This window comes from Nuphar pumila, chromosome 16 (genome assembly GCF_984573655.1).
Source record: "Nuphar pumila chromosome 16, dmNupPumi1.hap1.1, whole genome shotgun sequence".
Classification (NCBI taxonomy): Eukaryota; Viridiplantae; Streptophyta; class Magnoliopsida; order Nymphaeales; family Nymphaeaceae; genus Nuphar; species Nuphar pumila.
Genome location: NC_143264.1, coordinates 86,093,310 through 86,101,829, shown reverse-complemented (window position 1 = coordinate 86,101,829; position 8,520 = coordinate 86,093,310). Strand labels below are relative to the sequence as shown.

Genomic DNA, 8,520 nt, shown 5'->3' with positions numbered 1-8,520 from the left:
AGAGAGACGAAGAGGCGAAAGCAAGAAGGGGTCTGCGGCTGTCACGATTTCTGTATGAAATCGTGACCTAAAACAATGCATTTATAACTTTACTTTACATGATATGGATCCGGGTCTGGTGTATCCAGACCTGATTAAAGGTAAACGTATACTCTGTACACAATCTTTACATGGATCGGGCCGACTCGGGTCGGATCCCGGGTCGGATCCTTTTTCACCTTTTTCAGACAATTCATCCTAGATTATCCAAAAAAAAAAGACTTCACCCTAAATATAAAAGCTGCTTCATAGAAGTCCCAATGTTAGATATTCAGTCAAACATGTTCTGTATAAGCAGGCAGAAAGACCAGAACCCCTAATTATAAGCACACCGCAGATAATCATGCAAGATTCTGTCATGGAGTCCTGAAGAGAAGTTGATGAGATGCTAAACTGCACCTTAAATTGTGCAGCTCATTACTCAATTGATATGGAACTCAACTAAGTAAACTAGAAAGAAAACCTACAGAAGTCAGAGAAGTTGTGGTACCCTTTTGGAAGATCGGGCACAAGGACATAAAGAAAGATAGGGCTGGAAGCTTGATAATTCCCCTTCTTCCGCAGGTTAGAACTTTCTGTTCTCTTAAATAATATTTCTTCTTCTTTCTGAATATTGATTTTCTCAGAGGATGTCATAGATTCAGAACAGTAAATCACAATAAGAATTCCAAATGAAACTATGTCACAATTAAAGCTGTCTGCCACTGCTTCACAGTTTCTTAATGCTTGTTTCAGCTCTACGCTGGCACCCCGGGGACAAAGCATCATTGTAGGTGGATCCAGTCCCAACTGCCCAGCCATATGGAGTAAGTGTTTATGCAAAGTAGCCTATAAAAGAAACCAAATGTTAAAGGCACGATTGTAGTAAATAGTACGTATAGTTCAGAATGCAAGAAAATGGCTAGTCTAAATAAACTGAGTAAGTTTGCCCATGACCAGAATGATTAATAAGCAAAAAGACGAGCAGAGAATCTGTTGCCTGAATATGACAAAAAAGTTAAATAAGATGGCACATTATAACTGGGGAGAATTACTTGAAATTTTCAAATAATGTCCTTAACAGTGTCCAAGTAATGAGCCAAATGACCACGACCTCTACGTGGTACGAAAAGAAAATGCAGAAGAGAATCAAGATAGTGACCAACTAAGGTGCTCAAGCTGTACCACGTGATTGCAACTTCTGTCAAATAAGTAGTGTCTGCTGCATGCAGTGGATTAATCAGAAACCAAGAAAGGAAAAGTGAACTGAGACCTCACCTGGCTGTATGGTCCAATGCAACTTGGTGCCCAGCAGGATATACTCTGAACATGAAGAACTCGCTTACCCTGATCTCTTTTCACTAATACTTCAACATACACATGACCTAGACCAACCTGCAACAAAGGGAGCTCAATTGTGCTACGAGATGGAACACCCAAAGGGCAACCTTCTTCTGTTATGAATGAGGTGTACGTTTTATTTGCAGCAGCAAACTGTTTCATGTCGGCAAGATAGAGGTGAATATAAAGAACATCCATCCAGCTAAAACCATCTTCATGAAGTTGTGACTCAATTGCTTTTAGGACAGCCACCAGATCATCCTGCATATCTGCAAATACGAAAATTTAAAAACAGCAAGCTTATAGAAACTACTACACAATTGAAAAAAGAAGAAAATATAGAATAAGAAAGAAAAGAATATAAACAACCTTCTGAAGTTCCAGATGACTTTTGGATCCAACATCCAATTGAAAATGCACTTCCTCTGGTTCTTGAAATGTTTAGGCTCACCCCATTAACACTCTGAGCATTTGGTTCAATGCACTGAGGCTTGACTTGATTTGTGCAATCTATGAGGTTCCCGTTCACCTCTTGAACAAAATCCAGTTTCTTTAAACAGGCAGCATTCAGTTCAGTTGTGTCGCTGAAAGAATGTGATTCAGTTTTTGGCTCCAAATGGAAAGCCGTTGGATGTAGTATCCCTACAGGAGCTATGGAATATGAGGAATGCATTACAACTTGGAATTTGTCAAGGACAATCCTTGAGTTCTGAAAATCCAAAGATTCAAAGATATTATGGAGATGAAGCAAAATTATATAAGGGGTTAAGGTACACCAGCCCTTAACATGATCAAAGCACAAGTTTTTTGTTTTATTTTTTGAGGATAAGAAATAACTTTCAATAGAATTATAAATAAAAGGTGACAAGTAGTTAGTAATTACCCTAATACAAGAGTAATGATATGTTGATGCAGATTTTAAACAGTAAAAAAGTCCAGCAATCAGCCAATCCAAACACATCAAGAGTAATGTTCTTGGTTCAATTCTGCTGATGCCCATCCAACTAATGTCCGAACCTGCCTATTTTCGTTGCGCATAGAGTAGGATCTAACTATGAATGCTGCTGCATATAGCCAAAACATCCATATTTTCTTCCCTAAAGATACTACTGTTCATCTTACACCATGTCAGCCACCAAGCCAAAATGATCCACCATCTCCACACTTGATACTATTTTTTACACTTTTCTGGCCCATGGGGCCAGTAAAACTAGTCTGATAGAGTTGATATTCAATGCATATGAAGACTGATGTTTATTAAGTTTGCAAAACATTAAGGAAAGAAAGTTTTAAGTTGCTTCCCAAATATGCTGGTATATCTATCTGCATCGTACAATCCCAAGCCTGTATATCAATAGCAATATTATGTATCTTCAGGTGTCCCTTGTCACACCCTCTTCCTTTTCACCTAAAGATGCATAGGGAGTTCAGCAGGACAGGCATGGTGAAACACCAAAAACTCAGCATGTTTCAAATGCACCAAGCCATGAACCTCAAAAAGGTGAGACAGACCTAACGGATACCTCTTGGCACATTAGACCTTTACTATTTTGCAATTTGAAACATGTTAACAAAATATGCCTTTGAGGATTATAAAGTCATCAACTGGAACGTCTCAACATTTATGGGGGGATTCATAGCATCAACTTTACGAAATACATGGAACCAGCAAGTAGCCAAGCAATTCAGACACCAAAAAACTCACAAAAGTATTATTCAAATTCCAAAAACAAATAAATTTGCAGTTATGTTTGGAAAATGTTGAAAAGTTACATGATACTAGCCGCACCAAACAGAACCTGCTTAGCATCTCATTTTCCTTAAATCAATTGATGAAAGGTTTGTGTACCTTATTCTGTTATAAAAACCAGGAGTGAATCAAGATGTTGCACATATTTCATCTTTATTACAGGCCACCTTTTGCTTTTTTCTGGATATATATATCAGGAATTCAAGTTCTTCCCTAAGAAGTTCTAACAGGAGAGATGATTAACTCCAAAGGTCACCAACTAAGCTTATCAAACTCACCTTTGAAATGAAGAATGCATGTTCAATCGTCTTATGTAAAATATGACACCTAAACCAGGTGCAATATTTTCAAGCATATGAGAGATTTTGAGCTTCTATGTATCACTACCATCAACCACTTAACAAGGAATGAGTATTGAAAAGAAAAGTTAGGATACAAAAAGAACCAACTCATGCTTAGCAGACTAAGTGAAACTTGATCCATAAATCATACACGGCTGAAGAAGCTTGCCTCATATAACAAATATTTTGACAACAAAAAGCTGAAGTCAAAGGCTGAGGAAAAGTTTAAAGTAAAGAAATATATTATGGTCCACTATGATCTCACCTTAAAAAGCTGACAGTCGAGTTAATGTTTCATATTCTCCCCCTTCACCACACACATTTATTCCATACAACCTGCAGACGGTTACATCATGCCAGCAGTCAGGTGAAACCAGGGAATGAACTGTCATGAAAGGACTGAAATTTGCAATAGGACCACTACAGCATACTTGTTTAATGCATGCAGACAATGTTGCATGTGTGCAAGATCTTGGCCTAAGTGCTTAGTAGGGTCCAAACCCATAGCTGCAACCTACAGAAATAATTGTCAAAATCATTGGGTTCAGTTGCCAAAATCAATTGAGCTCTGTATAACTCTTATTAAAGATAGCACCTAAAACAAGAACCACTGCATCCAAGTGTTGCATCAGCATAGGAAATGGGAAGGTGACTGTTTATGCTTGCAAAAGATTAACATAACAATTCAAATTCAAGTAAATTAACATCTGCAGCCAAAGTTAAAGTTTAACACTGTAATCCTCATTTTATGTGATTTTTTATAACAATCCTTGTACCCTTTTCAGGGACCATTTTATTCATTCTTATGGCATCTTATGCATTATCAGCCTTGTCAATACAGTAGGTTCGGACAATCGCTACAGAGCCGCCACATGCGATATTTTTCTTTTATTTATACACCTCTGTGAAAACGATTATTCATCCACGAAAAGTATTTTTTTATCATATATATATATATATATATATATATATATATGCTCCCGGCCCTCCATTCCTATTCTCGGCATAACAACGTGTGTCTGCCACGTCCAACGTTTGGTGGCGATCGCGTGATTTGTGGTCGCACAGTCCCAAATCACGCGGCAGATGGGCTACCAAACAATCCTTAGAGAACATTTGAATCACAGACAATGAAGAACAGAATAACGCATCCTGCCCGATCGCGTTTAAGGACAAGACAAAATGTGTTGTCATACTTTGTCCAAGCACATTTTTTTTTTCCTTCTTGTCTGTCCGCCACTATTCCGTAGGGGGGGGGGGCGCATAGCAGCGGCATATGCCAAATAAGCATCCACAGGACACACTAATATTGCATCCACGATCCCGCGTTTGTGTAGGTGCGTAAACGCACGTGAGGCCCATGCTTAGAGTGTCCCGCAAACGGGGATTCAACCCCCGCCGCCGCCGACGCCCCCACCCTTATATATGCCAATATTTTACTTATATTTTTTCGAAAAAACATGCCATATTTTCTCTCGTTAATCATACGTCTGGAAGCATGAAAAAATCCCCCAAGAAAATAAAAATTTTCCTATGATAAATTTTGATATGAGGGCTTTTCTTATGTAAAATTTTTCTCCATGTTTGTGTGACATGAGAAACTAAGTTTAAATTGTTAGAAAGTTTTGATTAGGGTGAATGTCTAAAAACTAAAAACTCTTGTTTTAGTCTCTTGACATGGAAAAATTTTCCTATCAAAATGATGACAAAATAGAAAAAAAAAATCTTTTCATTTTTTTTCCATTATTTAGTATGGATGAAAAAACTGTGAATTCCTCTTTTCTACTTGCAATTTTCCTAGCAATTTTTTTCAAAAGTGCCCTAAAGGCTTGATTTTTTTTCGATAGAGAAAGTTGGGGTTAGGCATATGCCTACCAGTTATACAACCATACCATTGGGATTTGAACTTACAACGTCCCAACACAAGGTGACGTGCACTGACTGCTCCTGGCAGACAGGTGGATCCCTTGTTGGTGCCCTAAAGGCATGTTTGAATGCCTTGAACATGTGTAGGGATGGTAGTGGACCGGGGGGAAATGGCCCCCGCCCTGCCTTGTTTGGACCGGGGATGGATGTTAAAATCAAAACCCATGCGGGAATGGAGGTGGGGATGGACTTACGCTTTCCTCAGCCCTGCCCCATCTCAAATCCCCGTTAGTAAAATAACTAAAATACATTTAGGGATGGCATTGGACTGGGAATGGAGGACATGAAGACAGGGATGGAGGGCAGAATTTTGAGACGAGACAGGGGTGGAGACCTTGTCCTGGGCCTCCGCCCCGGTCCACTGACATCCCTAAACGTGTGGTTCAAGGTTGGATCTAACATGGGGCCCATGTCAAATCCGAAGTTCACTCTAACGAGGGATTTCCCTTCCATGACGTGAGCTCCCAATTTGCCACTGTAAATCTTGATTCCCTGCTTGGTATGAGACTAGAAAATAAGTTACTTTATATTGTACTTACCAAAGAAACACCTCCATTTTTTCTATACTAAGGGCACCTCTTAGGCTGAAACAGATTCGGACCCCCCACCCCACCCCCACAAACACGAGAAAGAGTTATGTGGAAAGGGGATAGTCCCCATTGAAAACAGCGCTCCCTTTTTGCGAGGAAAGGAAGCCCATGAAAATGTGTGGGTTCCCATCCATTTCCGCGGAAACCCTGAGGTTTATGCGACATGCAAACATCCCTAAGGTTTTGTCTGTTTCATTCCCATGTAAAAGGAAAGACTTTCATGGGAATGGGCACAAATTTTAAAAAATCATGCCAGCTCAACTTTCCCACGATAACGCTTTCATAAGGGGAATGTATGAAAGGGTTTACACTGAAAATTTTGAGGCGCATGGCACTTTCCCACCACAATGATATGATGTTTGCTTCATTTATGGTGACAAAGGATTACATATTGCCAGCTCAGCAGTTTCCCATGAAAGTTACATGAAACAAACAAGGCCTAAAGTTTGTGCTGTTAGTAGAAAGTAACTATGTTGATGATAGGTTGTTTCTTAGATGATTGTACAATTTTTTTGAGGGCCATTCAAGTGTTAGATGAACGACATCTACAGTAGGGATGTCGGGTCGGATGTAACCCGACATCCAACCCGAATATGAATCCGATCAATCAGATTCAATAGCCATATCGGAATCAGATTCGGGTTCGGTATTGAGTTTTGTATTGAAACCAACCCAAATTCTGAATCTGACTAAAACCCAAACCCGATTAAGTGTAAATATCGGATTTTAAGCTAGTCGGATCTGGTTTCGATTTTTTAACTGTTTTCGTCTGACTTGGAACAAACAGCTAAAACAAAACAAATGTGATGGTGTTTTGGCTGCCGTTCACCACATGGATGGACGTCATCGAAGGCAGCTCTGCCTCTGACCTTTGATGAGCTCTCAAAAACTAATATCCTTGCCGCATGGCACCAATGGATGCTAACAATCGATTAACCATAAAGTGACATCTTCAAAATGGTGCAAGTAGATGGCTTCGGTTCGGATCCAAAACATCTCATGCTTGATTCATATAAATTGGATTGGGCAACATAAATAGTGTGAGACTAAAGTTGGGCATTGACATTGTCTGGACCCGGATGGCTTACCAGCCATTGACGGGCAGTGGGGTGACGCCAATAGAAGGCCAGTATTTCGGACCTTGGACTGAGTTTAGGCCTGGCCCATTAATAGGATGGCCGGTCAAACCTATCTAAAATGGACCTGGGCAATGCTGTCCTACCTAGGCCAGGACATAGACGTGGATCTTTGTTTGGTACACTCAAATATCCACGAGAGGGGCATGTTTGAAAAACCAGAATCTTGTGCTATGAGAAAGTGATTCATATGATTCACTTTTTCCAGGCTCAATTTTCACATGTTTGCCTGGCTGACCTATAGCGCTAAATCACATGCATGCACATTCTTTTGTTTGGCAAGAGAATTTGAGTGACAAATAAGAATCTACTTGACAAGGGTGCAAATGGACCGAGTCTGATCTTTGATCTGAATCCAACTGCTCAGCTCTCTTGTATGGATCTTATAAGATCCGAATGTCTAGTTAGGGTAGGATTCAGATCCATCCAATCAGACCTTTTCCTTTTAAGATTCAGATTCAGATAAAAAAATTCTGTTTACATCGTGTTCTGATACAAATGAACTCGGATCCAACTTTTCACAAGTAAAAACTTGTTTCCAAGCTTGTCTATTTTTTTTTCTAAATCCAATATCACCATATAAAACTCGGATCCAGATACAACTGTAATTTATCCAAACTTGATAGATCTTGATCTAAATTAGGGGCTATCGTTAGCAATTCATATTAAGAATTAGATCAACCATGATCTGGTCTGTATTTCATTGCCTGGACTAGCAACGTCAAGCTACCAATGGTGCTGGATCTGAGCCATTACGGAGTCCAACTCCGATGACAACTCATCTAAGTCCCACTATACCCGACCCGAGTCCAAGATTTTATAACCCTCAGACGGTGGAGAGGCCAGATGGGTTGTAACTTGTAAGATAAACTATTGGCTTTTTAAATATTTAGTCCCATATCGAAGAGAAGAGCGAAGTGGTGGGGGGATGAGAGGGCTATAAAAGTAGAAGGGAGGCGACTTTAAAATCATACCTTTCATCAAGTGTAGTATCTGTTCTTATCAGTTTAATATCTGATACGTGGTCCATGCGACCACACGATATTAAATTAATTTCTTGTGGGAGAGGGGGCCACCACGGTAGCTTGCTACTGGGTTCCCTCGAGCGTCGCCCATGCGTTGCACAACTGCAAGGGCCTGGCGCGCCCCCACCAGACCTTAATTTCAGAAAATTTTTATTTGTTTGTGTTGTAATTTATAAAGTGCTTTTTATGACTGCCATTTGTTTTTTTTTTCCTCGTGGGATTGCTGTGTGGCTTACAAATACGGCAATAAATCATGATATCAAGAAAACAGAAGCATCACCAATTTTTCATAAATTTATATGGTTAAAACGAATTAAAAATTTAAGAAAAACCTAGACAAGACGGATAAAAATGTAAACATTGCAATGTGATCATGAAATTTTACAAGGAAAA

At 39.6% G+C, this 8,520-nt stretch overlaps 1 pseudogene; it reads left to right on the top strand.

Annotated features, from left to right (window-relative positions):
• Positions 1-8,072: 8,072 nt before the first annotated feature.
• Positions 8,073-8,253, top strand: LOC149813974 (U2 spliceosomal RNA; annotated as a pseudogene).
• Positions 8,254-8,520: the final 267 nt, after the last annotated feature.